Consider the following 27,879-nt stretch of genomic DNA (forward strand, 5'->3'; position numbering starts at 1 on the left):
TCACAGATTTTCTGATAAGAATACTAATGAAAATGATATTGGAGAAAAGAAATACTTCAGGAACACCCCAAACTCATTGCCATCGAGTTGATTCCAACTCATAGCGACCCTATAGGACAGAGTAGAACTGCCCCATAGGGTTTCCAAGGCTGTAAATCTTTAGGGAAGCATATTAACACATCTTTCTCCCATGGAGCGGCTGATGGGTTCGAACCTCCGACCTTGCAGTTAGCAGCTGAGCACTTTAACCACTGGGCCACCAGGGCTCCTTGCCCTAGGAATAGTCCTTGATAATAGTGATCTAGGGCATTTGTAACAGGGGTCATGTGGGAATGATTCCAGGCCAGGTTGGAACTACTTTGGGTTATATGGGAACAGGGAGTACTAGAGCTTCATGGACTGATAATATTTCTGACTGAGCAGCAAGTATTTCATAATACGTCACAGCTAAGTACATTACAGGAGATGTTACCACCTCCCAAACCTACAGGTAGCTGGCAAGTCATGACAGCAACACCTAAATGAGATGGACTGATAACTCAGGGGCCATACTTGCTTGTGTTGTTTTGAATGACGCCAGCCAGTTTCAAGCGGGCAGGATTAAAATGCAAACCAAGCCCAGCCTTTTTTTTCCCCTTTAATATCTGATGTTGCCAACAAGGGAGAAGGTGATAGAGTGCAACAAACCAATTGCTTAGAGCTGTGCTGTCACCTGGACTAAGATGTCCTGACTTGAGAGGACTGGGACAGCAGCTGACCCCTCTGTGGCCAATGATGGATGGATTTGGCAGATGGAAGGGAAATGTGAAAATGTTCCATGTAGGCTTTTTGGAAGTTTTAAATTAAGTTGTGATAAAATACACATAACATAAAATTCACCATTTAAACCATTTTGAGGTGGCCAATTCAATGGCATTAATTACATTCCCAGTGTTGTACAACCATTACTACTATCTAGTTCTGAAACTTTTTTATCACCCCAAAAGGAAACACCATACCCACTAACCGATCCCTCTCCATTGCCTCCTGCCCTCCCACCCCCCAGCCCCTGGCAACCACTAAGAGGCTTTGTGTCTACAAGCAGACTTTTTAGGGAGGCACAGTAGCTCAGGAAAATGGAAGGTACCAGGCTTGGGAATTAAGAGATGGGGCTTTTCAAATACGGGCTCCTGTCTTTGTTTTTTGCAACAACATGGCCTCCCTCATAGCAGCATGGTGGCAAACCTATAGCTTAAGACTCCCTTTGCAAACATTATTTAACAACTTTATTGAGGTATATTTTACATTCATAAAATTCACCCATTTTAAGAGTACAGTGATTTTTAGCATTTTTACCAAGTGGTGCAACCATCACCAAAAAAATTGGTTTCAGAACAGTATCACCCCCCAGGTATGATCCCTCAGGCCTATTTATGGTTGATCTCCATTCCTACCTCCAGCGCAAGCAATCACTACTCTACTCTATGTGTCTATAAATTTTCCTTTTCTGAACATTTCATATAAACGGACTTATACAATATGTTGTCTCTCGTGTCTGGCACCTTTCAACTGAGCATAATGTTCTTGAGGTTCATCCATGATGTAGCAAGTATCAGTGGTTTGTTGATTTTTATTGCTGACCAGTATTCCATTGTATGGATATGCCACATTTTGCCTTTCCATTCACCTAAAAACCTTTTAAAAAGAAGTTTCTTGTCTGTAAATTCTAAAGGGTTGGATCATTAGATAACCTCTAAGGTCCTTCCTGCCAAGATTCTACCCTAAAGGAAGACCCAGAGGCAGATGTGAATTCATAGACTGTTCATTTATTCAATGAATGATTGTTCAGCACTTACTGCATACCAAGCTGTGCGCTAGACCTAGGGGATATGGCACTGCCCCCTTGGAATTTCTGATCTAATGAGGGAGTCAAGGCCCTTTTCACGCTGTGCACAGTTCGTCTTCCGGTGGGTCAGAGGAACAGATGTGTTCTGGTGGAACTGGTGTTTGGTCACAGGCAGTTCTTTGGTCTCCTCCCCTGACTTTCTCACTCCACAGGTGTTCCGTGCTCCTCCCTATGCTCCCATTCCATCTTGAGCTTCCAGCACATCGTTTTATAATTGCTTGTTTACATACCTCTCCTGTTTTTGGAGTGTGAGCAACTTGAGGACAGAGATGGTGTATTCTGTATGTGCTGTTAGCGTAATACCATGCCTGACACATAGAAAGTGCCCAATGATTACTTGATGAAAGGAAGGAAGGGAGGGAAGGAGGGAGGGAGGGAACTCCTTTCTTGCCAAGGTCAAGAGCAAGCAGAAGAACGGGGGACACATTTGGTCTCTCAGGTCTCTTGAGTACTTGATGCACTAGTTCTTCCGTCTCTAGTTACAGAGCCAGTAGTTGCATGATTGCCTTTCAATAGTGAAGGCACGAGTGCAGAAGAGAAAATACTGTAGTTGGAGGTTCTCTCTGCTCCTTGGAATGAAGGCTTAACACAAACGTCTTACCACTGTCATTAGTATTATAGTGGTATCCCTAGGGTCACTCTGAGAGCAGACTATTTAGGGAAACAATACTAAAATGGTCTTGTGTGGCAGGGTGACTGGGCCCGGGTGTCAGAGGTAGTGACTTAGAATGGCTCCTCCAGCCTCTGTTCCAGGCCCCTCCCTGCTCTGTCTGCCACCACCCTGCTTCATGCACTTGGCTTCCTCCCTGACTCCTGCCCTGGACCATCTTGCCTGACCAGAAAGCCAGGAGTGAAGGGGACAGGACACGTCGTGTGTACTCCTGTGGGATGCTGGCTGGAAGGTAGAAGAGGAAAGACACAGGAGGATAACTAGGCGAGGTGCTTCATGTGGAGAAGAAAGCAGGTGGTTCTTTGAAAATTTTATTGGTTGCCAGTGGTTGGTGGTTGGGTCTGTTCAGAGTCCACTAAAATTACTGGGAAAAAAAAATTTTACAGGAAAGAGACGTGAACATGTCTAGCTCCAGAGATTACATGAAGCTTTTGAACTAGACTATAATTATTCTTAAGATTAGTTATTCTGTAGGACTGAGTACATATGTGTGATCTACTTTAATAGGCCCACGTTTCAGCCTTGTCCATTTTGAGACAACCCTAGGAATTTTTCTTTCTCTGTGGGTTCCTTTTGTTCTGTGGTTGTTGATAGGGGCATATGCATTTGGTCCTTCATACACACGTATTTATGGGTAGTTGCCATCATACTACTGGGGAGGTTCTTCTATAGGTTATTACATCACTCCATCCCCTGGGGAAGGACTCCCAGTCCCTGAGGTGGGAGACAGCCTTCTGCGTTCTGTTTCTTAATGATAGAGAAAGATTAAGATGCTGGCTGGAAAGAAATTACCTTGGGTTTGGGTTGAAGCTGTTTTTAATGTGCATCTTTACCATTTAAAATGCACGCATGCCTGAGGCACCCCCAAATACATTCTTTCAACTCTGAATTCATACACAGAGGTTCTTCTCTCTGAACTAGTGCCCAGTGAAAATGCAGCCACACCTGGCCCTGATCTCGTGAGTCAAAAGTCAGAGTGTACATTCTTGCTTTCCTTCTTGACACGTTGCCTTCTAATTCACACTGGACTGCTTCTGTTGAGTTAGAAGTTTCCTTTTTAGTATAGAAATCAAGACTAGTTAAAACTTACCTCCATTTAGAAGGATAATTTGTTTGATTTAACATTCTTAATTACCTTGAGTAAATTGCCTATAGATGCTCACATAATTCATTTGTTTGTTCAAAGTAATACCATGTCATTTGCATATTTTGAACTGCACCACTTTACTGAAACACTGGGGTGGAGTCAGAGCAGATGATGCTTTCTGTGGCAAATGCTAAGAGGATGGTCTTACTGCCCTAGTCTGTTTGTTCAGCTAGAAGGTTCTGTTATCCTACTGAGTTTTCACAGAAGATCAAAGCTTGAAAAAGTTTCAGTGTTGGAAATAACTAGTGATGAAGTGTCTGGGGAGGCAGGGCAATGTAATAAATGTAAGCGGCCTTTGGGTCCAGCCACCCACACTTCCCTTCTTTAGCTTCTTATAATGAATGCAGGTATGCTGTCCTTATGCCGGCAAAGTTGGGGGTGTGTATACTTGTATTATATTTTTAATGTATTAGAGGAGTGAACAATAATTAGTTGGAAATTTTGTCTGAATTAGTGAAAAAAATGGTGTTTAATAAAGGCAACAATCTTAATACTCTGACCGTATTACAGCCATTAGTCAGTGTTACTAAATAACCGTCTGTAGGAGAGGGCTTTAGAGAATTTTTATTGCTAAATATGAGGTCGCCAGTAGGTCGGAATTGACTCGATGGCACTGGGTTAGTGGTTCAGTGGTAGAATTCTTGCCTTCCCTGTGGGAGACCCAGTTCGACTCCTGACCGGTGCTCCTCATGCCACCTGTCAGCAGAGGCTTGAGTGTTGCTCTGATGCGAAACAGGTTTCAATGGAGCTTCTAGACTAAGATGGACTAAGAAGAAAGGCCTGGCAATCTACTTCTGAAAATCAGCCAACAAAAACCCTATGGATCACAATGGTCTGATCTGAAACCAATCATGGGGATGACGCAGGACCAGGCAGCGTTTTGTTCTTTTGTGCATGAGGTCACCATGAGTTGAGGGTTGACTCCGTGGCAGCTAACGACAATGACAAAAACATACTACTAAATAGATAAGAATGATTTCTTATTGTATATCATTTATTTTAGGTTTTATGTATGGGTTTAGTTTGTAGTATTTGGGAGTGCTATTTTGACTGCTCTTTGGGAACTTTTTTTTTTTTTTTTTAAAGCAGAGGAGAATGAAGGGTTTCTTTATGCTTCTGGACAAGTTTTCAGGGCAACTTGATTGAGTCCGTCTCTGGTTTATTGATTTTAAGTATTCTAGAGCAGAGCCTAATCATTGGTCTATTCTCTAGATTTTAGAAACAGATTCGCAGTTCCCATTATAAAAGAAACAGCATGGTAGAGCATAATAGAAGATACTGCATTAACTTAAATATCTCTAGCTTTCCTATTGCCTAGAACCAAAATATGGAAAACGTTCTAACAAGAGCCTTTCCTTAGGGTTAACTGTAAGCTAAAAGCATCTCTGAATGATATGACCAGCGGGTGTATCTCTAATAGGGAAGTTCTCTCTTTTATGCTAAGGGATTATTTGTAGAGAAAATGTATATATATCTTTTGGAACACTGGTAATGGAAGTAAAAGTATAACAGAGTCAGTTTTTGAAGTTGGCATTCAATTTTGGGATCTGTGGTAAAGGCAGGAAGATTGTTTCCTTCAGCGTCTGTTAAGCCTTTATCCCAGTGTGCTCTGCTTTGTCCATGAAAGCACAGCCCCTGGTCCAGCATATGCCCTTTCTCAGTGATAATGGGAAAACCACTATCCCGAGGCTCAAGAGACATAGCTTCTCATTCCTCTATGGTCACTTAGTAACTGTGTGACGTTGGGCAAGTTGCCTAACTTCTCTGGACCTTAGTTTCATTATCTGGTAAGTGGGAGTCTGCAGATGGATTAGACATTTTCTAAAGTCATTTCCAGTGAAAATTCTGCACTTCCAGTAGTGATGGATTGTCTCTGATCCATAGGTCTCTGTGCTGGTCCTAGCACATCCAGAGACAGGAGATAGAGAAATGGATTTCTGGAATCAGAGTCCAGTGGGAAGTCACGAGCAGATAGACTCAGAGGGGAATCATTAGTGCTCTTAGGTCTGATGAGCCTGCCTAACTGACAATAGACAGAGCCCTTGACTTGACCTGACTCATGTTTTCCCAACTGCCGTGCTTGGGGTATAGAGTGATGGGGATGCTGGAAAGGATCTTAGAAGTAAAGATGTCTGGAATATGGTATTGATGATTAAAATAAAACCTTAACTTTGTTCAAAGAACACAAAGGAAAATTTTTTCTGATGTTATTTGGCTTAGAAAAGAAAAAGACTTCTAATATTTTGACTTTTAAATGTTGATTTCTTTTTTGTACTAGCAAGGAATTTTTTTTCCTTATGTTTTTCACTACAAAAGTAATACCATTAATAAATACTACCAAAATTCAATCAATATATAAAAGACATAAACTAAAAATTAAAAAGTCTTCCCACTCCTACTATCCAGAACTATCCACTATTAACACTTTTATTTCCATTTTCTTTTTTTTGCACATATCAATTTTTGGGTTTTTTTTGCCTTAAAAATTGAATGACACTGTAAATACAATTATGCAAGCTGCTTTATTTACTTAAAAGTCTTTCATGGAAATCCTGACATGGCAAAACTTATAGATCGTAGCAAGATGTTTTCATTAAAAACAACTGGATTCATTTGTATAACGATAGACATATTAGCTCATGTTTACAAACAGTAACTCTGTAGATACAGTTGTATTGTCTGTAGCACACTTCACTTTTTACTTTAGGAATGTCAGTGAGGGCTGGCTCTTCCTCCTTGCATTCTCTAGGGATCCTAGTGTTACTTGTCCTGAACTTTCTCATAACCTGGCTCCCAGAATGAAGATAACCTTATTTCTTAAGGTAGCTCTCTATTAGCTACTCTGAGGAATAAATTGTACTAATCAACAACATGCTAGTATGTAGTCCTTACCAGATTTTATACCTAGATTTAAAAAAAAGATTAGTTAATATTTATATAGGGCTTACTATGTTCAGGCTCACTACGTTCTAAAACCCCAAACCAAACCCATTGCCATTGAGTCAATTCTGGCTAATAGCCACCCTATAGGACAGAGCAGAGCTGCCCCATAGGATTTTCAAGGAGAGGCTGGTGGATTCCAACTGCCGACCTTTCGGTTAGCATTCATACCTCTTAACCACTGTGCCACCAGGGCTCCTGTGTTCTAAACACATTTCTCATTTAAACTCATTTAATCCTCACAGCAATACTAACATTATTCCATTTTAGATTACGTATGTTTTTTTTCTGTATAAACTATTATGTCATCTGTAAATAATGAGTCTTAGTTCTTCCTTTCCAATCTTTATGGCTTTTATTTGTTTTTCCTGCCTAATTACACTGGTTAGGACCGCCACTTTAAGGGTGAATAGAAGTGGTGTCTGTGAACATCCTTGTCTTGTTCCCAACCTTAGAAAGTATTCAATATTGCACTATTAAATATGACATTAGCTGTAGATTGAGGAAATCCCTTTCTATTTTTAATTTGCTAAGAATTTCTTTTTTATCATGAATGGGTATTGAATGCTGTCAAATGCTTTTTCTGAATGTATTAGAATTCTACACATTTTTTCTCTTTTTTTCCTGTTAATATAGTAAATTACTTTGAGTTTCAAATGCTTAAACAACCTTGCATTCCTGAAATAAACCCTGCTTGGTCATTTTCTATTATCCTTTCTATATATTGCTAGTTTTGATTGCTACTATACACACACACACACATATATTTTTCTTTTTACTGCAAGAATCAAAGGAAGAATCATATATTTTATTTTTGGTAGGTCCCTTTCTAATGTCTATCCCCAACCTCATCCCTAATCATCCATGAGTAATATGGGCTGAGGAAAGTTTGCAGATGATAGGACCAAGATATTTGCTAATGTTTTTAAAGGATTTTTATGTCTGTGTTCATAGATATTGGTCTGTAATCTGTAATTGTTCATGATATTGAGAAAAATTCTTTTCTCATGGTGTCTTTGTCAGGTTGTAATGGCTGGCCTCATAAGATTAGTTGGGAAGTGTTCTGTCCTCTGTATTCTGAAAAAGTTTGCATAAGGTTGAGATTCCTTTATGTCATTGAGCATAGTTACGATAACTAAACCAAAACCACTATTGTTGAGCCAATTCCGACTCCATACGGCAGAGTAGAACTGCCCCATAGGGTTTCCAAGACTGTAATCTTTACAGAAGCAGGCTGCTATATATCTTTCTCCCACAGAGTGGCTGGTGGGTTCAAACCCCTAACCGTTTGCTTAGCAGCCGAGCGCTTTAACGACTGTGCCACCAGGGATCCTATAGTTATGATAAACCAAACCAAACCCAGTGCTGTCGGATCGATTCCGACTCAGAACGACCCTATAGGACAGAGTAGAACTACCCCATAGAGTTTCCAAGGATGCCTGGCAGATTCGAACTGCTGACCCTTTGGTGAGCAGCCATAGCACTTAACCACTATGCCACCAGGGTTACCATAGTTACCTGCTTTAAAATCCGTATCTACTAATTCCAATATCTGAGTCATCTCAGAATTGGTCTTTAGGAGAACTTTTTTTTTGAGGAGGGGTTACATTTTCCTGTGGCTTTGCGTATCCAGTAATTTTGGGTTCTATCTTGAACACTGTGGGCGATATGTTATAGAGATCCTGAATTCTGTATATACCTCTAAAGAATATAGACTTTTTGTTTTAATAAGCAGTTATTACTTGGCTAAAGTCCAATTCCAGTTTTGCCTCTCTTGCAGCTGACGGCAGCATAGCTCTCTATTAAGTTCTTTTAGCCTTAGCCGCACTATTTGAAATCTGTCCTGAATGTGTGCAGTATGGAGGTCAGTCAGAGATTTGATCAGATTTTATATGCTACTGAATTTGGGGCTTCCCCTCTGTGACTCTCTTCTTTCTGGGATTTCCTCCCTCATTTTCTAGCTACTGTCGTCTTTCTGAGCTCTACCCTCTGATTCCTCAGCCAGTGAGACTGTAGGTTTCTAAGATTTCACCACCCTGTGGAATTGACTGGTGTCTGCCCTTACTTAGATGAAAAGCTCTAAAAAATGGGTACCTCACTACTGAGTGCTATTCTTCTGCGTGTCAACTTTCCTTTAGTTTCTGCCTGCTTTTGGTCACGGATAGTTTTTTTTTTCTTTCAGAGTTTATAGCTGTTATCCATGGGAGGGTTGGTTTGGTATAACCTACTCTTCCACGACCAGAAAACAGAATTCAATTATCTCATATTACAGATGAATGTTTTAAAAAATCTACCTTTAGGTTAAGTGCCTTGTCCAAGGTCATACAGCTGGTAAATGGCAGAGCTGTGATTTGAACATAGGCAGTTTGGTTCCAGAGTTTTAAAATTTCTTCTAATAGGAAGAAGGTCCCTGGGTGGTGCAAACGGTTTGCGCTAGGCACTGTTTTTTTTTTTTTGTTTGTTTGTTTTGTTTTTTACTTATCCAAAGTTTGGCAGTTTGAACCCACCTAGTGGTGCCATGGAAGAAAATCCTGTTGATCTGCATCTGTAAAGATTGTAGTCAAGGAAACCATATGGAGCAGTTCTACTCTGTAATCCATGGGATCACCATGAGTCAGAATCAACTGGATGATAATAAGTTTCCAAAGGGAGGTTTTAATGGTGTGAATTTCCAGAACAATGGCATGAAGTTTAGGAAATGTTCTGGGACTTGTGGCGCCTTATGATGTCAGGTCCTTATGCACGGAACCAGTCCCAAGATCTCATTATTCAGTGGATACTTCATATGTCTTTGGATGTTTGCATTATTTGGGGTGATAAGTGGTTAAACTCTGACTCCTCAGATACAAGCTGCATTAAAGGAATATGCTGCTCTTAGTTAATGGCAAAGTAGAACTTCAGTTGTGAAAATTCTGTATTTTCAGATGATGTAATGCTGGGCTTCTTGGGCCATCTTACTCAGAAATTGGTAAAGTTTATCATACGATTCTTTCACTGATTAAAATAAAGAGAATTTTCAAAGGGAAGTAATTTCAAGAGTAATATACTGAATTTATAAGAATTATTTATTGAAGAAACTCAAAGTCACAATTATGGGATACACAGTTGACTTTAAAAATATAAGTCAAAGATTAATTTAGTTGACATTAGCCATAGACCTTGAAAGCATAACTATAGCACCAAGTTTGAGCAGTACTATCTTTGTAGAGTTTCAGCTCCTTCATGATTGTTTCTCTTTCTCCTCTAGCCTAAGACAGTTTGAATTAACATTCATCAAATGATTAATTTAATCTCATTCCTTTTATCCCTTGATTTTATCTTCACTTTGCATTTACAGACCTTGGCTTGCTCCGCATTGGTTTTGTCATAGCTCATAAGCTGATTTGTGGAGTAGTGAAGACTTGTTCATGTATGTTGTAACTTCAAGCTAAAGGAGAAGGCCTGTGTTTGCTTTTTGAATTCTCTCAGGAGCCAAGTCAGTGCTCAGATATCATACTCAAGCTGACTGGCAAGTAGGGAGCAGGGGTTCAATACTTGATTGATTGATGGTTCTGAATCCCAGCCAGTCACTTCTAGGAAGGTGGGCTTATCTTCCAAGTGAAGTAAAGCTGAGGCCTTGAAGACCATGTAAAGAGTTTGGCTTCCATCCTCAGAATAACGGGAAGCTCTGCAGAGTTTTAAGCACCAAGTGACATGCTCAGATTTAAATGTTTGTGGAACAGGTCAGTAAAACCAAGTTCTAGAGTTAAGGAATTCATACATTTTTTAAAAAGTTTAACCGAGGGACAATCTAGAAGACCTGATACTCTAGATGGTCTTCAAGCAGCCCTCCCAAGTATTATTTCTCCCAACCGAAATTTTGAAGAGTCAAGAAGCAGAACGTTTAAGATCGATTATTACGATTATTTTGGCAAGGCTCTGGGATCTATTTCACATTTCTGATAAGAGGCATTTTATTCTTAGGATGAAAAATTGAAGCAAAACATATGTCAAGGAATTGAGGATTTGAATATTACAAAGCTATATTCTATATTTTGTGCCTATATGGAAATGGATGTTATTAATTTTTAAAAGCAAAAATGAAAATACAATATGCATGTTTTTTAATTATGAAAAAATCATACTTTTCTAGTAACAAAAAAAAGAGAAAAAGAAAACTTGTTATACTTTATTGTCCACCAAATTCTGTTACTTAACAGCTGTTTAACAGTTGTAGCTTAAAATGAGAAAACACACTTAATATTATTTTACCAGTTGTTGGAAATCTGAGTTAAAAGCATTGAAATACTGCAAAGACAACAAAATTTTCAAGAAATTAAAAACTTTCATGTAAAAATGTACTCAGATATGTTTCCTCTTCTCAAATATTTGTGGCAATGCAAACATTTTAAATGTGTCTTAAAGAAAGGAATTGACAGATCATGAATTAAATACAGCCTTTAGCTCCTGCTTCAGCTGCTGTTTGTTGATAAAAGTTACAACAAGGTTAATAATGATCTGTTTGATTTATCCCCCTAAAATTTTTTTTTGGATTTTCTGTTGCTTGTATTATACAACGCGCTAAACCATGGCACTCATCTTCCTCATTAAAATAAGCATTTAGGCACGCATATGCCAAACAAATATTGATGTAAAAAGGAAGAGATTTCTCAGAAAAAAAAGAGTCACTGAAGGTAAACTGCACTGTGGGCAGTAGGTGGAAGGTCAAGTTGTTTGGTTTTTGTAAATAGTGTCAATTCTGTATTCTGAGCTGAAAAGCTGGCAAGTGACAGCTCTCGCTAGTGTTTCCTGAGGCCATCTGTATGGTTTTAGAGAATAAATCATAAATAGACCTTTGAACTAAGACAGTCTCGCTGGACCTATCCTTTTGTGATTCCGACTTCCAGTCTCAATGGAATATTGAAGGGGAGGCTCACTAGAATAAACAGTGGAATCCTTGTCCGGGAATGACTGCCTGGCAATTGTTTCATGGAAAACAGGGAGGGGTACAGTGGGGGGGGGGCAACAACCCTGCTCTGTTCACTGGCTCTTTAATTTAGATTACCAATGATAAAGCTGGGGCTCCGGCTAAAGAAAGGTAGGATGCATACGCAGAAACATTAGTGCTAATATGCTGCAGAAAGACAAGATAAATCAGCCCAGCTCTCATACATCACTAAGGGAGAAGCTGATTGCAACTTGACCATGTGCCCGAGTAGTCCCATCAGTGAGAAGAGCAGATCATGGATTAAAAAACACTAGAATGTGCCCTTAGGGCTACCGCCGTGCTGGACCTGGGAGAAGTGTCTGGTGTAAGTTTCCACTTGTTTTATCCCTGTGTTTACCAGCGCGTTCCCACATAGGGAGCTTGTTTCTCTGTGCCGTCATGGAAGCCTCAAGCATGTTTATTTACAGGAGTAGACTTCATTTTGTATAAATGTAATGCCATTCTAATAAAGTTCTTAACAGAGGACAGGTTAGCCCAGTGTTTGCCGGGAGAGGAGAGAACGTGAAAAAGTGATGTTTATCCTTACTGTCTGGTGGAAGCCTGGGTGAGTTTTGTTGTTGTTGTTTTTTTGGGGGCGGGGGGTGGGGTGGAGTAGGGTGGGGTGGGGTGGGGAAGAAGCAGCCTAGATTTTAAACCAAAAACTCAGTTTGCTCCCATTCATTTAAAAGATATGTACTGTTAACCCAGCATTTCACTCCTGTGGGTCTTTTGTTTTGAAAAACTGTGTTTGACTGTGTAAGCCAGACTGCTTGGAACGCATTATATTTTATGACTGGGATGTTTGTATTGTTTCATATCTGTTATTAGACAAAATAGTCATAAAGGGTGTTTTCTATGGACCTTTTTATATTCCAAAATTAAGTACAGATGGTAATTTCCAGCAGTTTTAAAAATTTGTCAATTATTTAATTTAGCATCACTTAAGCGTCTGCACAGGGAGAAAGCTGAGATGGTACAGAAACTGAATAAGCACTGATTGCTAGTTTGAATTGCATCTTTAAAGTTTTTGCCTCAAATCTCTGATTTCACAGTTTATTTTTACCAAATTAGATTATCGCATTTCATTGTCGAGACTATGAATGGGTGGAACTCTCTCCTCTTTCCTACATTTCCCGTTAGAACAGCGCGTAGAGCGCCTGCAGATTGTTACTCTGAGGGAGATTCTCCTGCTGGCTTACTGAGAAGGTTGCTTAAATAATGCATAGGCAAGAGCCAGGCAAGATGGAATTTATGGCCCAGACATTGAAATCGGGCTTTTGTTCAGAGGAGAGACTGCATAAGTGTGAGCATACGACATACTCCAAGGTAACTGAAGGAAGAAAGTGGCCATGTAGCACTGTCCACATGGTATTTGAAAACATGCCTTAAAACCATCCGTTGAACTTAGGCTGTGGTTTGGGAGTGCGGGAGGGGAAAACGTGACGTGTTCATTGCAGACAGAATCCCCTGACTGAAATTCCATGGGACAGACACAGGAAGTGCATGTTATACAGGGAGCAAAGTGGCTCTAGAGGGAGTGAGTGCTTGACTGATGATAATGCAGGATGGCTGTCCCATTAGGAAAGAATAAGCGTCGACCGGACTGCTGCATTCTCTATGCTGTGTCTTCCATCTTGTCCTAATTGGAGGACTATGTCTGCTGAATCCTAATCTCTTTAATTGTTGATAGAGCAGGCATGCGATTTGCTATAAATACACATGAGCATTTATTTCTGAAATAATGGCTGTTGCCAAATATGTTAGACCAACAGGGGTGCTGGACTAGGGGAGGCTGTGCTGAATAGTTGAGTTTGGGAGGTAATGGACCAGTTGAGAATCGTTGCACAGCTGGGCCAGCAGCTGCACCCAGTCCTCTGTCAAGTTTGGCCTCTAATTTCCTTGAACTTGTCTTTATTTGCCAAAATGATGAACATAGCAAGAACTTGCTTAAAATGAGCCTGCTGCAAGCAAAAAGGGCCATTCCCAAGGAGTTTTTGTTGAGGTGTGTAGTCAACAGCAGCAATGGCCAAATGAGGTATTGATTAGGCAGTAGGAAGCTTGAGTGATCATAAAAATAGAAACCAAAGGCAAAGTTGTAGAGTGAAGTAAGCTGGCAGAAGATCAGAGTACGTTAAAAGGCAGCATTGGGTCATTACCGTCCTAACTAAAGGACGTATGGAAAAATCCTGTAATAATATCCAGCAATAATTATCTTGTAGTTAGGAAAAAATAAACAGGTCTATGGGTTGGAAGGCAGCCCAGTAATCTCAACAGCTTTTTTCCCAACTGTGTATTGTTCTGATATTCTTTGGGACTAGATTAGGAGGAAATGTCAGAGAGACCATTTTATATTAAGAAGCATCCTATGACTAAACAATGCAATTAGCAGCAAGTCCGAGATGAGACAACAACAAGGATTCATCTTCTATTTCTTGGTCTGGGTTTGAGCAAGTATTTATTTAGCACTTATTATGTACCTAGCATGTTCTAGATACATACTCTCACCAACTACATTATATATGTGTGTGTATACACACACACATAAATATCTCTCTGTGGGTGTTTACGTCCAAAACCCAAAAAGCTAAAGCAATACCATCCTTTCAGGGACTTATAGACTAAGAAAACATAAGAGAGAAGAGAAAATTGGAGTGCTCTAGTTCATTTACATAAAAAAGAAAGGAAAAAAGTCAATAATAAACCAATAATATAGCACTATTGCTGACAATAGAGTGAGAATTCAAAGGAATTGCTTAAAATGGCAAATCTATGTTTGGAGTTTTTCCCAGACAAGACCTACAGTCACCAAATAATAAGGCTCTTCTGCAATCTTGGAACTTATTTAAGTTTTCCTGAGTAAAAAAAAAAAAATGCCACCGAGGGGATACAAATAGTGTCAGGTTTGGGAAGAAAAAAAGCACGAGGAATGGAAATTCTCAAAATAGCTTGGTTTTAAAGAGGAAATGGGAGCCAAAGGATGGCTGGTTGACCTTTCACAACTTAACCATTCATTATGATCTGTCAGAAAGTTTGGCAACTTTTATTCCCTAAATAACTTATTGTGATTTTTAAGGAAATTCGAGCAGGAATCAGAATTATTCCAAACCCCCAACTGATAAATACATTGTGGTCCAAAAGTTCATTTGCAAGTCTTAAGAACAATGGTGTAGACATCTTTGGGATACTTTTCAAAAGTCTATCCAACCTACAGTAGAAATAGCATACCTCTTCAATAAAAAAAAAAAAATTAATAGCAAAAATAAGTCCTAAGTTCATAATTAAAATATAAACAGTAACCATAAGAATAAAAAAATATTTGAATGCTCATGCTTGGGGAAATGTAGGTTAATTACAAGATGATGTGGGCTGTGGCTGTTTTTAAATTCATGTGCACTTTCACTGACTTTAAGCGACTTTGACTCCTTTAGTTGTGAAATGTAGAGATTCCCTTGCTCTTATTTCAGGCAGATCATGAATTCTACCTTTGATAATATCTACCATGACTAGAATTGTTTTCACAAATTCAGAAAAGAAACAGAATGAGGAGGGAAAAAGAAGAAAGAGAAGGAGATACCTGATGTAGCTGTAGCAAAAGTTAGAGAGGAGGAAGAGCAGGCTTAAAGAATGGGTGAGAAAGCAGTTGCCTGAGGCTTGAACATTGAAAAGAGGAATACCTAAGAATGCGCATCTTTCTCTTGAAGGGTAAGGAATAAAGACTAACCTAAAAACTTCCCGGGTCAGCCACCAGGGGGTGCTTAAAACTCAGGGAAGTTGTTTCTTCAGTTCGTGATGCTGCTTGTGTGACTGGGTAACCTGTTACCTATTGCTGTCCAGTCGATTCCGACTCAGTGACCCTATAGGACAGACTATAACTGCCCCATAGGGTTTCCACGGCCATAAATCTTTACGGAAGCAGACCGCCACATCTTTCTCTCACAGAGCGGCTGGTGGGTTCAAACCCCCAACCCTTCAGTTAGCAGCCAAGCACTTATCCTCTGCACCACTAGGGCTCTGTATGATTGGGTAGATCTGAGGAATCTCCTAGGAAGCTTTGACGTCTTTGTTTTTCTTGTTGTTAGTTGCTGTCAAGTTGGCCCCGACTCACGGTGACCCCATGTACAACAGTGAAGCATTGCTCAGTCCTGCACCATCTTCATGATCATTGGTATGCTCAAGTCCATTGTTGTGTCCACTGTGTATTTCAAGTGCCTTCCAACCTGGAGGGCTCATCTTCCAGCACTATATCAAACAATATTTGTTGTGATCCTTAGGATTTTCAGTGGCTAGTTTTCTGAAGTAGATTGCCAGGCCTTTCTTCCTAGTCTTAGTCTGGAAGCTCCACTGAAACCTGTCCACTATAGATAACCCTGCTGGTATTTGAAATATCAGTGGCATAGCTGCCAGCATCATAGCAATATGCAAAAAAAAACCACCACAATATAACAAACTGACAAACGAGCAGAGACATTCTCCCTTTTAGACTCCTCCTGTCTTTACTTCCTTTCCTATTCAGTTTGGATAGCATGGCCTATCACTTCAACGACCCTCTTGCTGATAGTTTCAGTTCTTCCATCAATCCATTCAATATGGATTTATTGAGTGATTCCTATGTGTTGGGCATTGCAGTATTGGATCCTTAGAAATAAACAAAACAGATCTGTGCTTGCCCTTGGCATCTTCAGTCCAAATACTACTTTTTAATTATTCCAGTTGTGTGCTTTCTTCTGGTTCCAGCTAGGTTGCTAAGCGCTGCTGGAGAAAATCATACCACTGCCCAGATTGATGCCGTGGTAAATTGATGACCTGCAATCTCAATTGGACCATCAATATAACTCAAGGGTTCTTACATGCTTTCCTTATACATTCCTGGAGTCCCTGGGAGTGCAAACTGTTAATACTCTCGGCTGTTAACTGCAAGAGTGGGGGTTTGAATCTACCCACAGGCACCTCAGAAGAAAGGCCTGGGGATCAACTTTGGGAAAATCAGCCACTAAAAACCCTATGGAGCGCAGTCCTACTCTGACATACGTGGGAAATGATGCCACAAGTGGGAAATGACTTGATGGCAACTGTTAAAATACATCTCTACCATTCTCCCCCAGCACCTGTCTCAAGCCTTTTCTACTTTCCTCAAACCTTTGACTAAACTGCCTCCTCCCTCACTCAGTAGACAGCCTCATCTCTTACTGTACAAGATTTCCACTTCCGGCCACCAAATTGTAAGCCATCTGCATAACCGAAATAAAACTAGGTTGCCTTGAGGCCAGTTCAACAGAGAAAAATCAGATCTAACTCCGGGAAGCCTTGGAAAGCAATGGAGGTTTTTACTGAGAGTTTCTTGAGGAGTCATCGAAGACTAAAGGGGGAGCTAAAGTCAGAAGCCAAAACCAAACCCAAACCCACTGCAGTCAAGTCGATTCCGACTCGTAGCGACCCTATTGGATAGAGTAGGACTGCCCTATAAGGTTTCCAAGGTTGTAATATTTACAGAAGTAGACTGCCACATCTTTCTTCTGCAGAGCAGCTGGTGAGTTCAAACCTCCAATCTCTCAGTTAGCAGCCGAGCACTTAACTACTGCACCACCAGGGTTCCTTCAAAGTCAGAACATGTAGCCAGATTTCCTAAAAATCGTCTTTACTCGTTTTCCTCCCAACGTCTAGCTTCTTGTGGCAGCTATCTATTTATTTTCTTCCTCTGTCCTCTCCTCTGCCTCCTACCCTGTCCACACTGGAATTCTCATCTTCTACCCCTGTCTCCCTTCTCTCCTTCCTTTATAGATAGAGCAAGCTAGCTTACCTTGGTGGCTGCCATTTTCCTCCCGCCCCCTCCCGCAATCAGTACAAGTGAGTCATAGACGGTTGAGTACGCAGGCTGTCCTTTTTCTCGATGAGTTGTGGCATTGCAAATATATGCAATTTAATGCGCTTAATTTTTTTTTCCCCGTTTGTACTTGTTCATTCCTCCTTCCTTCAGGTTAAAATAGAAGGTTTTCTCCTCTGGCTCCTGCGTATGTGTTTGGATCACACTCACTCACATTTTCTTGGGGCTCTTGCTTTTTAAGCACAATCTCCTCTCTTTCCTGTGTCTTCCACCTTTTCATCTCTCCTGGATTCGTCTCTTCAGCACATACACGGGCTCCAGCCACTCCAGTCTTAAAAAATAAAACAAATGAAAAACCTTCACCTTCCCCACATACACTTCCATCTACTCTCCTAGCTTTTTCTTCCCTTTTATAAGCCAAGAATACTGGCTTATTAATATTTTATCTTTGGAACAGTCCCTGGAGAAGGTCATCATGCTTAGTAAAGTAGACGGTCAGCAAAAAAAAAAAAAAAAAAAGAGGAAGACCCTCAAGGAGATGAAGAGACACAGTGGCTGCAACAACAGGCCCAAACAGCAACAATTGCGAGGATGGTACGGGACCATGCAGTGTTTGTACATAGGGTTGCTATGACTCAGAACTGACTTGAAGGGGCCTAACAACAAAGCCAAACTTCTTAAAGGAATTGTCCACATTTGTTGTTGCTATTTCTTTCCTTGACAGCCACTCCTCCACCCACTATGATGTAAATTCTACCCATGGAAGTTCCTCTAGCTAAAGCCAGCCATTGTCTACTTGTAAATGTGAAGGAGATTCTCAGTCCTTCATCTTTCTACAGCATTTGACATTGTTGATTACTCTCTTCTGGAAACATCACTTACCTGTGGTTTCTTTGCACAATCCTGTTTTATTTCTTGGTCTCTGTGAGATTATCTTTCTCTAATCAGTTGCCTTCAAGTGGATTTCGACTAATGGTGACAGAGTAGAACTGTTCACCATGGGGTTTTCAATGGCTGATTTTTCAGACCTTTCTTCCAAAGGCATCTCAGGGTGGGCTTGAGCCTTTGACCTTTCAGTTAGCAAGCAAGCATATTAAACCTTTTGTACCACCCAGGGACTTCTGTCTCTACAAGCTATTAAGATGTGATACTTTTTTTTTTTTTTTTTTTTGACTCTGAATAGGGAATAGTTCCGTCCATTCCTGTTAATATTTAAATGCTAGGTGGCATAGTGATTAAGTGCTTGGCTGCTAACAGAAAGGTTGCAGTTTAAACCCACCAGCTGCTTCTGTAAAGATTTATGGCCTTGGAAACCCTGTGTGGACAATTCTACTCTGTCGTATAGAGTCGATGTGGGTTAGAATCCAATCGACTTGAGGGCAGTAGGTTTTTTGGGTTTTCCCATGTTTGGGTTTCCCTAGACTTCACCTTGGGAAGCAAGACATCTCTGCTCAGAGGTCCCCCCTAAACTCAGCTGGGATCTTGATCCCAGGATGGGGCAAACAGGGTGTGAGGCTCTTTCTCTGAATTGATCTTTTCTCAGTTCTCCTCTCTCAATTTGCTGAATTGATTTTCTCTTCCAGAAAACCTCTCTACCCCAGTCAGCTGTATTGAACTCCTTTGGGGTTGAAACACTAAATCTGAAGTCCTCTTGTAGTTTTCCTTACTCTATTGTTCATAGTTGTAACCTTTATTTGTCCTTCTAATGAAGCCAAATTTTTGGAACTCCAAAGAGTCTTTTCTGTCTCAAAAGTGGTTATTTAAAAATAAAAAATGGTTTGACTTTTTCACTTTAGATTAAAAAAAAAATCCATTTAGAAACTCAGTTGGCTTCATTGTTTTATTTAGGTCTTTTTGTGTCCCTGGGGTAATTGAATGAGCCCCTAGGCAACGTGGGAGTTAAGGGTGTCACAAGGGCCAGGAGATTCTTTGTTTTTTAGCTACACCGTAAAGCTAAAGGGAAACAAGTTGATTTTCTTGTGGTCAGAGGAGTCTTCCAGGCTAGGAGAATCATGGCTGTCAACATGAAGGTACAAGAAACCTCCTCTGTTGCTTGAAGAGTGTCCACAGTGGAAATACCCCTTTGCTTATTCCAACAGATCCTTACCCTCTGAAATGTCCTTGTATCATTTTATAACTGGAAATGTTTGGAAAATGTCATCTACTTTTTCAGAACTTCATGAGTAAAAGGGGCTTAGGAATGAGGGTATAACTACTTGTTGGGTCTTTATAATAAACTGTAGTGAAAGAGAGAACTAAATTATTGGCCTTGTTCAATTTCATCATGATCAGATAGGAACAGATTAATGTTCCTGGATGGCAGTTAGGTGCTCAGCTACTAACTGAAAGGTTGGCAGTTCAAGGTCACCCAGATGAGCCTTGGAAGAAAGGCCTGGTGATCTTTTCCTGAAAGATTACCAAACATAAACCAAACATTTGCCATCAAGTCAATTCTGACTCACAGTGACCCTATAAGACAGAGTAACTACCCCATAGGGTTTCCAAGAAGCGGCTGGTGGATTCAAACTGCCCACCCTCTGGTTAGCCCCTGAGCTCTTAACCGCTGCGCTGCAAAAGGTTAGAGCCTTGAAAGCCCTATGGAGCACAGTTCTACTCTGACATATGTAGGGTCTCCATGAGTCAGAATCAGTTTGAAGGCAACTGATGTCTTTTTGTTTTGTTTTGTTTAATGTCCATCCAGGCCAATCTATAAAGGTAAAGACGGTAACATTTAAGAAATTATTTTGAACCTTTGAGCCCTGCCTACCCTTTGGAAAGGTATGATGTGACATGGGAGAAGTCTGATGATTTGAATCCGAAAAATAAATTTTTAACATTACTTATTTAACTTCTTTAAAACCATTTTTGTTCAAGAATATTATATTTGAATTTTCAAGAGAATGAGAAAGTAGAATCTGTTTCATAAATTCAAATCATGTCATACCTAAATTAATCCAAATTTTAACTGTTAATCAATGACAGAAAGTGGAGAAGGTGTGACGTGCTTCAGTTGTTGGGCTCTTATCATCCAGGCGTGTGGCTGCATTGTGAACAAATTGGACTCACATGAACAGACCACCTAACAAACCAGGCATCCCAGTAATCAATCTCTGAAATAATAAAAGCATGAATTAAATGTTTTCTTGATCAATATTATTCACACAACTCATATCCTTAATGACAGTGCTTAACTGAAAGAAAGACCTTTGTTTCAGGGTTCATTTGCAATCCACAGAGAACTTAAATTTGTTTTGACATCCCAGTGCTTCTGGACAGTATGGGTCCTGTATTTCATTTTATGGAATCAGAGCTGAGTCTGTAATAACATCCTTTTGGAATGATCTCTACTTTTTCATTCTAACTTTTAATAAGAGAAAATGTGGGGGAAAGGAGCCACTAGCGTGAAGAGGAGGGGAAAGGGGTGTGTATAATTCTCTTCTGTTAATTGTACTCATACCCTTTTTAAAGGTGTTCCTCTTGCAGAGAGAGCTAAACAATGTAGGCAGCTATTTCAATCCAACATTCCTCTTAAATCAGAGGACAGAATTCCATTTCATCTAAACTAAGCTAAGGGTCTGCAGTTTTTTCTCTTACAAAAGTAGAACATATACATACAGTGGAATACTGCTTAGCCATAAAGAGAAATGAAGTCCTGATGCACCTGCTACAACATAGGTGAACCTTGAAAATGTTATGCTGAATGAAATAAGTCAATCACAAAAGGACATATATCGCATGACCTCACTTACATGAAATAATAAGAATAGGCAACTATATAGAGACCAAAGTTTATTAGTGGTTACCAAGGGCACAAGGGAGGGGGAAAGGTGAAGTCATTGTTTAGGAAATGTGAGTTTCTGTTTATGGCGATGGAAATTTGACAACAGTTATGGGTGATGGTTGTACAACGTGATTAATGTAATTGATATCACTGAATTGTACACCTGAAAAATGTTGAATTGGCAGATGCTGTGTTATGTATATTTACTTATTTTATTGTACTTTAGATGAAGATTTACAGAACAAACTAGCTTCTCATTAAACAGTTACTATATATATATTGTTTTATGACATTGGTTAACAATCCCATGACATGCCAACACTCTCCCTTCTCAACCTTGGGTTCCCTATTGCCAGCTTTCCTGTCCACTCCTGCCTTCTAGTCCTTGCCCCTGGGCTGGTGTGACCCTTTAGTCTCATTTTGTTTTATGGGCCTGTCTAATCTTTGGCTGAAGGGTAAACCTCAGAAGTGACTTCATTACTGAACTAAAAGGGTGTCTGGGGGCCATATTCTCGGTGTTTCTCCAGTCTCTGTCAGACCAATAAGTCTGACCTTTTTTTTATGAGTTAGAATTTTGTTATATATTTTTCTCCAGCTCTGTTTGGGACCCTCTATTGTGATCCCTGTCAGAGCAGTCAGTGGTGGTAGCCAGGCACCATCTAGTTGTACTAGACTCAGTGTGGTGGAGGCCATGGTAGTTGTAGTCCATTAGTCCTTTGGACTAATCTTTCCCTTGTACTTTAGTTTTCTTCATTATCCCTTGCTCCTGAAGGGGTGAGGCCAGTGGAGTATCTTGGCCGCTCACAGGCTTTTAAGACTCCAGACACTACTCACAAAAGTAAAATGGAGAACATTTTCTTTTGTGTTATATATATTTTTATAACAATAAAAAAAGGAGAACATAGAGAGAACTCTGAAATCTTAAAGCAGACAAACAAACAAACACCCTCAATTCTAAAGTACATTGCTGGAAAAATACGTGTCTGTTAAGTCACCGTTGGAGCACTTCAGAAGGTAAGGTCTGTTGATGTGGCCTTCCCAAAATACAGGTGTCAAGACAAATCCATCAGCAGGCTCAGCTCTCTCTGCAGTGGAGTGACATGTTGAGCTACAACTCATCTCCACCACTTAGTGTTTCCAGCAAAATTTCACAAGGTTGCAAAGTGAGTCCTATGATATCAGCTCTTCCTAGGCCTCTGTTAAGGACAGCAGTTCTTCCAGAGACTCGAACAATGCTGCAATAATTCACATACATCTTTCTGCCCTTGGGACTGAACTCTGAGCCTCCATAGAGTTTCTAATGTTTGTTCAGAAATTGGATGGCAGGTGGTTGGCTAACCATTTTGCCAAATCCATACCTCATTTGAGAGCTGGTCATAAGCTTGAATAAGACAGAGGGTACATTACCCTGCCCCTGATCAACCAGAATTCATAGCACAAAGCTAGGATCTTTCATTTTATTTTGCCATTTTTGAGGCATACCAAATACAGCATTCCCCAGTTCATAGCATCAGCCAACTAATTTCTTGAATGAATATGAGGAGTGGTTATGGTAGTGGTTGTCCTCAGAGATTTTCCTCAGTCTGGGAGCGGCTGGTTTCAGTTATCTAGCATCCCTTTCAGTTATGCACTTGCTTACTTCCATTCATTCATTGGCTCCTACTGCATGCTAGGCAGTATTCTAGACACAAGCATTAGAGCATTGAGCAAGACGGCTTTACGATAATGGTAAAAGTGTGTACCCAGTGACGCCTCTTTTTGTCCACGTCTATTATTTTTTTAATTTTAAAAAATTTTTCTTGTGCTTAAGTGAAAGTTTAAAAATCAAGTCAGTCTCTCATACAAAAATTTATATACACCTTGCCATATACTCCTAGTTGCTCTCCCTCTAATGAGACAGCAGACTCCTTCTCCCCGCAATGACGCCTTTTTGAAAGGCACATTTATTGACACAAGAATTCAATATCATCACTTCATATTGTCTTTAGCTTTTGTAGAAAAGTCAGTTTTTCTTTGAGTCATGTAGCGTGTGTAGGAGGTTTTGGGTCCTTGTTTATAAAATCTCAGAAATGCTTCCTCAACCTGATGCTCTCCACAAGGACGTTTTAATGACACAATCTAGGTTTCATCGCTGTCACTCATTCTTTAACATGTAACAACATTTGCAAGAGCTTAAAGTAGAGTAGCCTATGAGAGGAGGAATGGCTCTTCAGAAAACTTTTTTTTAAAAGGAGAGGTATCCAGTTTTGACCCAACTGAATATCATGACTCCTAAGTTATTTTTAAGGTATTGCATAGGTTAGAAAGGCTTGACTTCCTGTGAAAGTGTTTGCCAAATGAAAAGTAACATGGAAAAGCACCAGTGAAGGGCTTGGCATCTCGTAGGTGCTTAATAAGTGTTTGTGGTCCAAAATCTGAAGCCAACCAGAATCTTAATCAGAAGCCAAAGCTTAAAGAACAAAACTGGGCCCCCTCCCCCTCTAAGTGACTCTAGAATGACTCATTTCCTTATCTGAAAATGTCACAACGAATCCTTACTTCATGGGATGATTACGGGGCCTAAATAAGATAACACTGGGAAGTTCTTCATGAACAATCAAGGTCTGTTCAAATAGGAAATTTATCATAAAAATAAAGCCCTGAGATCCTGATAAATTCCTATGTGTTGTATTTGTGTTGCTAGCAACCGGTATTTTTTTTTTAATAATATGTACCATTTCTAAAAGAATTGCAAACTTCTTAGGTGAAAATGTTGGAAATATTTTTATTAAGATGCTTTCCCTGTGGGTAATTTTGTACCTGTGTATTTTCAGCAAAAGTGGGAAGCAAAGGAAGTCCTACATCTTGAATAGATTTAACGCTAGATTTTGTGCATTGAATATCACAGATAAGGAATTAGTTTTTGATATTTAGATGCCTTTCTCCATGTTTCTGTGTACAGAGTATGGGACTAAAGGGTGTATTCAATACAACTTAACTCAGTCTTCAGCTTGTCGGCTCAATCTCTGAGCCATCCAGTCCTGTCATTACATTTTGGTGATCTTTATTAAGTTGAACCATATGAAATTGCTGATATTCTACCACTTTTCACATATAAAAATGACAATTCTGTATGTTCAGTGTAAAATTATTACATTTATGTTATTAACATAGTTAATAAAGTAATAATTTCTGTTACTTGTTTATCTACTCTGTCTGACGTAGAAACCTGGAGGGCAGTGATTGTATCTGATCCCTAAAATGAAGTCTGGAGGTTTAAGCTCAGACAATGCAAAATGGAAAAAAAAACTAAAATGTCTTCGTATGAGCTGCAGATACTATTATTGACACAATTCATGGAGATAATGCCTTGGAAATCATAGGTGCTTAATAGTTGGAGAACTTCTCACTCTGGGGAGTCTTCAGTGCAAACTGGGAGCAGTCCTAGCAAAACTGGTCTTCTGGGTATGGTGCATCACTGTCAAGTCACCTCCTCATTCCGGAGCCTCCTCCTGCCTCCTTCATGACCTCTTCCCTCTGCTGCTGTCACCACAGTTGCTGCAGTTTTTGCTGCAGCTTATCAAAAATTAGGGGGCTTGGGGTGTCCCTATTGTAGTGCTTTTCAAACCTTTTTTATTGTCACCCATGGTAAGAAAACATTTTACATTATGACTCAGTACAGTATACTGTATTACATACACGTGTGTGTATGTATATGAATTAATAAAGCTGACTTAAGGCTAATTTCCAAAATGTGAAGATAACTCATATCCCCACTTTCCCACTTCATCATCCTGACACCAGCCACTCACATGGCACTTTATCTCTCTGACTCTAACCACTAGAGTTGGGTTTCCACAAGTTAAGACTTTGTCCTTCCTACCCCTTCCAAATCGACAAATGCTAGAATGACTCACAAAACTCCCAGAGATTACCTGTGCTACAGTTACCTATTCATTATATACAAGCAAAGGGACTCATTAGGCAAGGTCTGGGAGAGGTTGTGGCGTGAGACTCCTGTTGTCCCCAGGGATGTGCCATATTTTCCCATTCATGGATGTTCTCACCACTCCAGGAAGCCCAAAAGAGGAAGCTCCACAGTCTAGGTCCCTTAGTCCTTGGGACCTCAATGAATATGCATGACTGGGGCCTTAATGCATAGTTATGATTGATCCAAAAACTAAAAACCAAACTCATTGCTGTTGAGTCAATTCTAACTCATAGTTACCCTATAGAACAAGTAGAGCTGCTCCACAGGGCTTCTAGGGAGCATCTGGTAGATTTGAACTGCTGACCTTTTGGTTAGCAGCTCTAGCTCTTAACTACTACTCCACCAGGGCTCAATGAACATGTATGACTACATCATGCCTCCTCTCTTGTTGAAGCCTGTTTCCAGGATAGGGTCTGCTTAGCCCCCTACTTGTTTACACATGTTTAAGTGTTGCTTGGCTATTTTCGAAAACAAAGCGCACCTTAATTACATACACTATCCCAAGAATTGTTTTCAGAAACCAGAAACAAAGGCCAAACCAATTCTCTGTGCCAGACATATATGTATGTGGTGTGTGTGTGTGTGTGTGTGTGTGTGTGTCTATTTCCCTGTCGAGTTCCCAGTTTTGAGAAGTTGAGAAGCTGTCCATCATGTCTTCTTTGGAATGAGGGCCCAATTAAACTTGCAGAGACTTTCATGCTCCCTGGGAGAGAGAAAAATGCAAGTTCAATCTTTAAGCTTTTTATCCTTCTTAAGCAGCTGTGGTTTGTATTGGTTTATATCAGGATTTGTCTTCCTATTTCCCTTTCTGGGAGGCCACAACCTTGTAGACAAACCCCAAGATGGGGCTATGGCTTCAGTGACAAAGTTCTGAAGTCCATATAATTAATTATAAGCGGTGGTGGCTCATGTTGGTTGTTGTGGAATGTTTTAGAATGACCGTGAATATCACCAGCAATCTGCTGACACACACCTGGATATAGCTGGGTGAGGTGATTTGCCTTTATGGTTGTTTCTTATTCTTTAAGTTACTTTATTGTAATCTTACCTAGAAGTTGAAATTTAAGTTTGTCAAAAATCCTATGTAGAGCCAGTTAACGGAATCTAGACTATGGATATGTGAGTAGAATCAGCAGTTTGGGAATATTTGGGTTTGGAACAAAATTTTGAACTGTTTTGAAAAGAGTTACATAGCACTTTTAACTCAATTCTAAACTTTGGTGTGAAACTTGTATATTTATTTTTATTAGAATTAAAAATAAGCCCCAGAAGATAAATTTTATCTGCCCCAAGGTTCAGATGATTTTCTTAAATGTGGTTTCTCCACTAGCCGACTGCTTTTAATTCAGAGATAGTCATATATATTTTCTAGGGGAAAAAAGGAGACAAAATTTTCTCCCTATAGGGCTTCCTCACTAGAAAACTAGACTGTATCAGGTCTGAAACTAGAGGCGTGAGACTTTCTTAAAAACTGAGGTAAAATTCAAAATGGACTCAGAATGTACCTCTAAAGGAAAACTTCTGAATTCACTTGCCTTTTCACTGATTTGTGAGGTATAAAGCCTCTCGGTAGAGTGATTTCATAGATACTGGTGTAGTGTCTGCTGAGGAGAGAGCTGGCTCAAGAAAACCGTGGCAATCACAAGAGATTTCCTTTCAAGGACTCAGAGAAAAGCTGTACGGAGACCAGAGTTAGGCGGAGTGAACTGGCAGGCAACACACAATATCTGGGTGATTTATCTCAGCCTTTGACCTATTTTATATCCTTGAGTAAATCACTTAACCCTTCTTTGCCTGGGCTTTCATTTGTAAAATGGAAATAAGGTCACCATTTCCTGGACCTCACTAAAAGGGATATTTTAAATGTTGACAGTTTTATTTGTCAGGAAGGCAATACTAAAGGGGAGTTGCAACAATATTCTGAGAGGACAACATTATTGAAATAAGAGAATGACCATCAAGGCAAATAGATACTAAAACTAGGGTAAATCCCTCAGATTTAACAAATATTTATTGAGAACCTACTCTATTCCTTACACTTTCCTATTTACTTTTTCATGGTCGTTTAATCCTCTCAATAGTTCTGGGTAGTAATTGGTTATTATTTTATTTGTAGTTTTATGGATAAAGAAACTCAGGGTCAGAGAAGTTAACCAACTTGCTCCAAGTCACACACCAGGAAAGGAGCAGAGACCCTGGGTTCAAGTCTTCTGACGCTGGGTCCAGCATTCTTCCTGTGATAACACACCTGATTTGGAAGTGCTATTAAAAGTTAGTAGCACTTCTATATCTAAAAACAAACCCAATTGCTGAGAAAATGGGGTAACTGAAATACTTATATTCAGTTTCTAAACTGTGCTTCAGTTTCCAAATTTGTTTCATTCTCTACTGGAGTCGAAGATTTCTCTTTAGTGTGTAGATTATTATATTGTTTCAGCCTTATTATTTCTATCCAGTGCATTTGTTCATTATTAATGGTTCTTTTTACTGGTAGCTTTAGCACCTACTAACAAAGCTTCATAGGCTTATATGTCAGTGCTATTATTCATCTTTTAAATATACAACTGACTTCTGGAAAATCATTTTAGCAGTGTTGTTACGCTTGTTTTTATAATTTACAGGTTTTAGGATAAGAAATTTATCAACCCAATCAGTTAGCCAGCTAGTTGCCAAGCCTTGGTTGTATATATACCGTTAAT

The 27,879-nt window shown here is 39.8% G+C and overlaps 1 protein-coding gene across 13 annotated transcripts in view; it reads left to right on the top strand.

The window, feature by feature from the left end:
• RAPGEF4 (Rap guanine nucleotide exchange factor 4) overlaps positions 1-27,879 on the top strand; it is a 348,490-nt gene that overhangs the window by 106,114 nt on the left and 214,497 nt on the right. The window contains exon 1 of one of the 13 annotated variants that reach the window (XM_049887452.1): positions 11,666-11,933. The exons of the other annotated variants lie outside the window; for them this stretch is intronic. The gene's annotated coding sequence lies outside the window, so the exon portion shown is untranslated. Of the gene's footprint in view, positions 1-11,665; positions 11,934-27,879 lie in introns of those variants that run through there. 13 annotated transcript variants of the gene reach the window in all.

The sequence above is a fragment of the Elephas maximus genome, chromosome 6 (genome assembly GCF_024166365.1).
Source record: "Elephas maximus indicus isolate mEleMax1 chromosome 6, mEleMax1 primary haplotype, whole genome shotgun sequence".
Taxonomy (NCBI): domain Eukaryota; kingdom Metazoa; phylum Chordata; class Mammalia; order Proboscidea; family Elephantidae; genus Elephas; species Elephas maximus.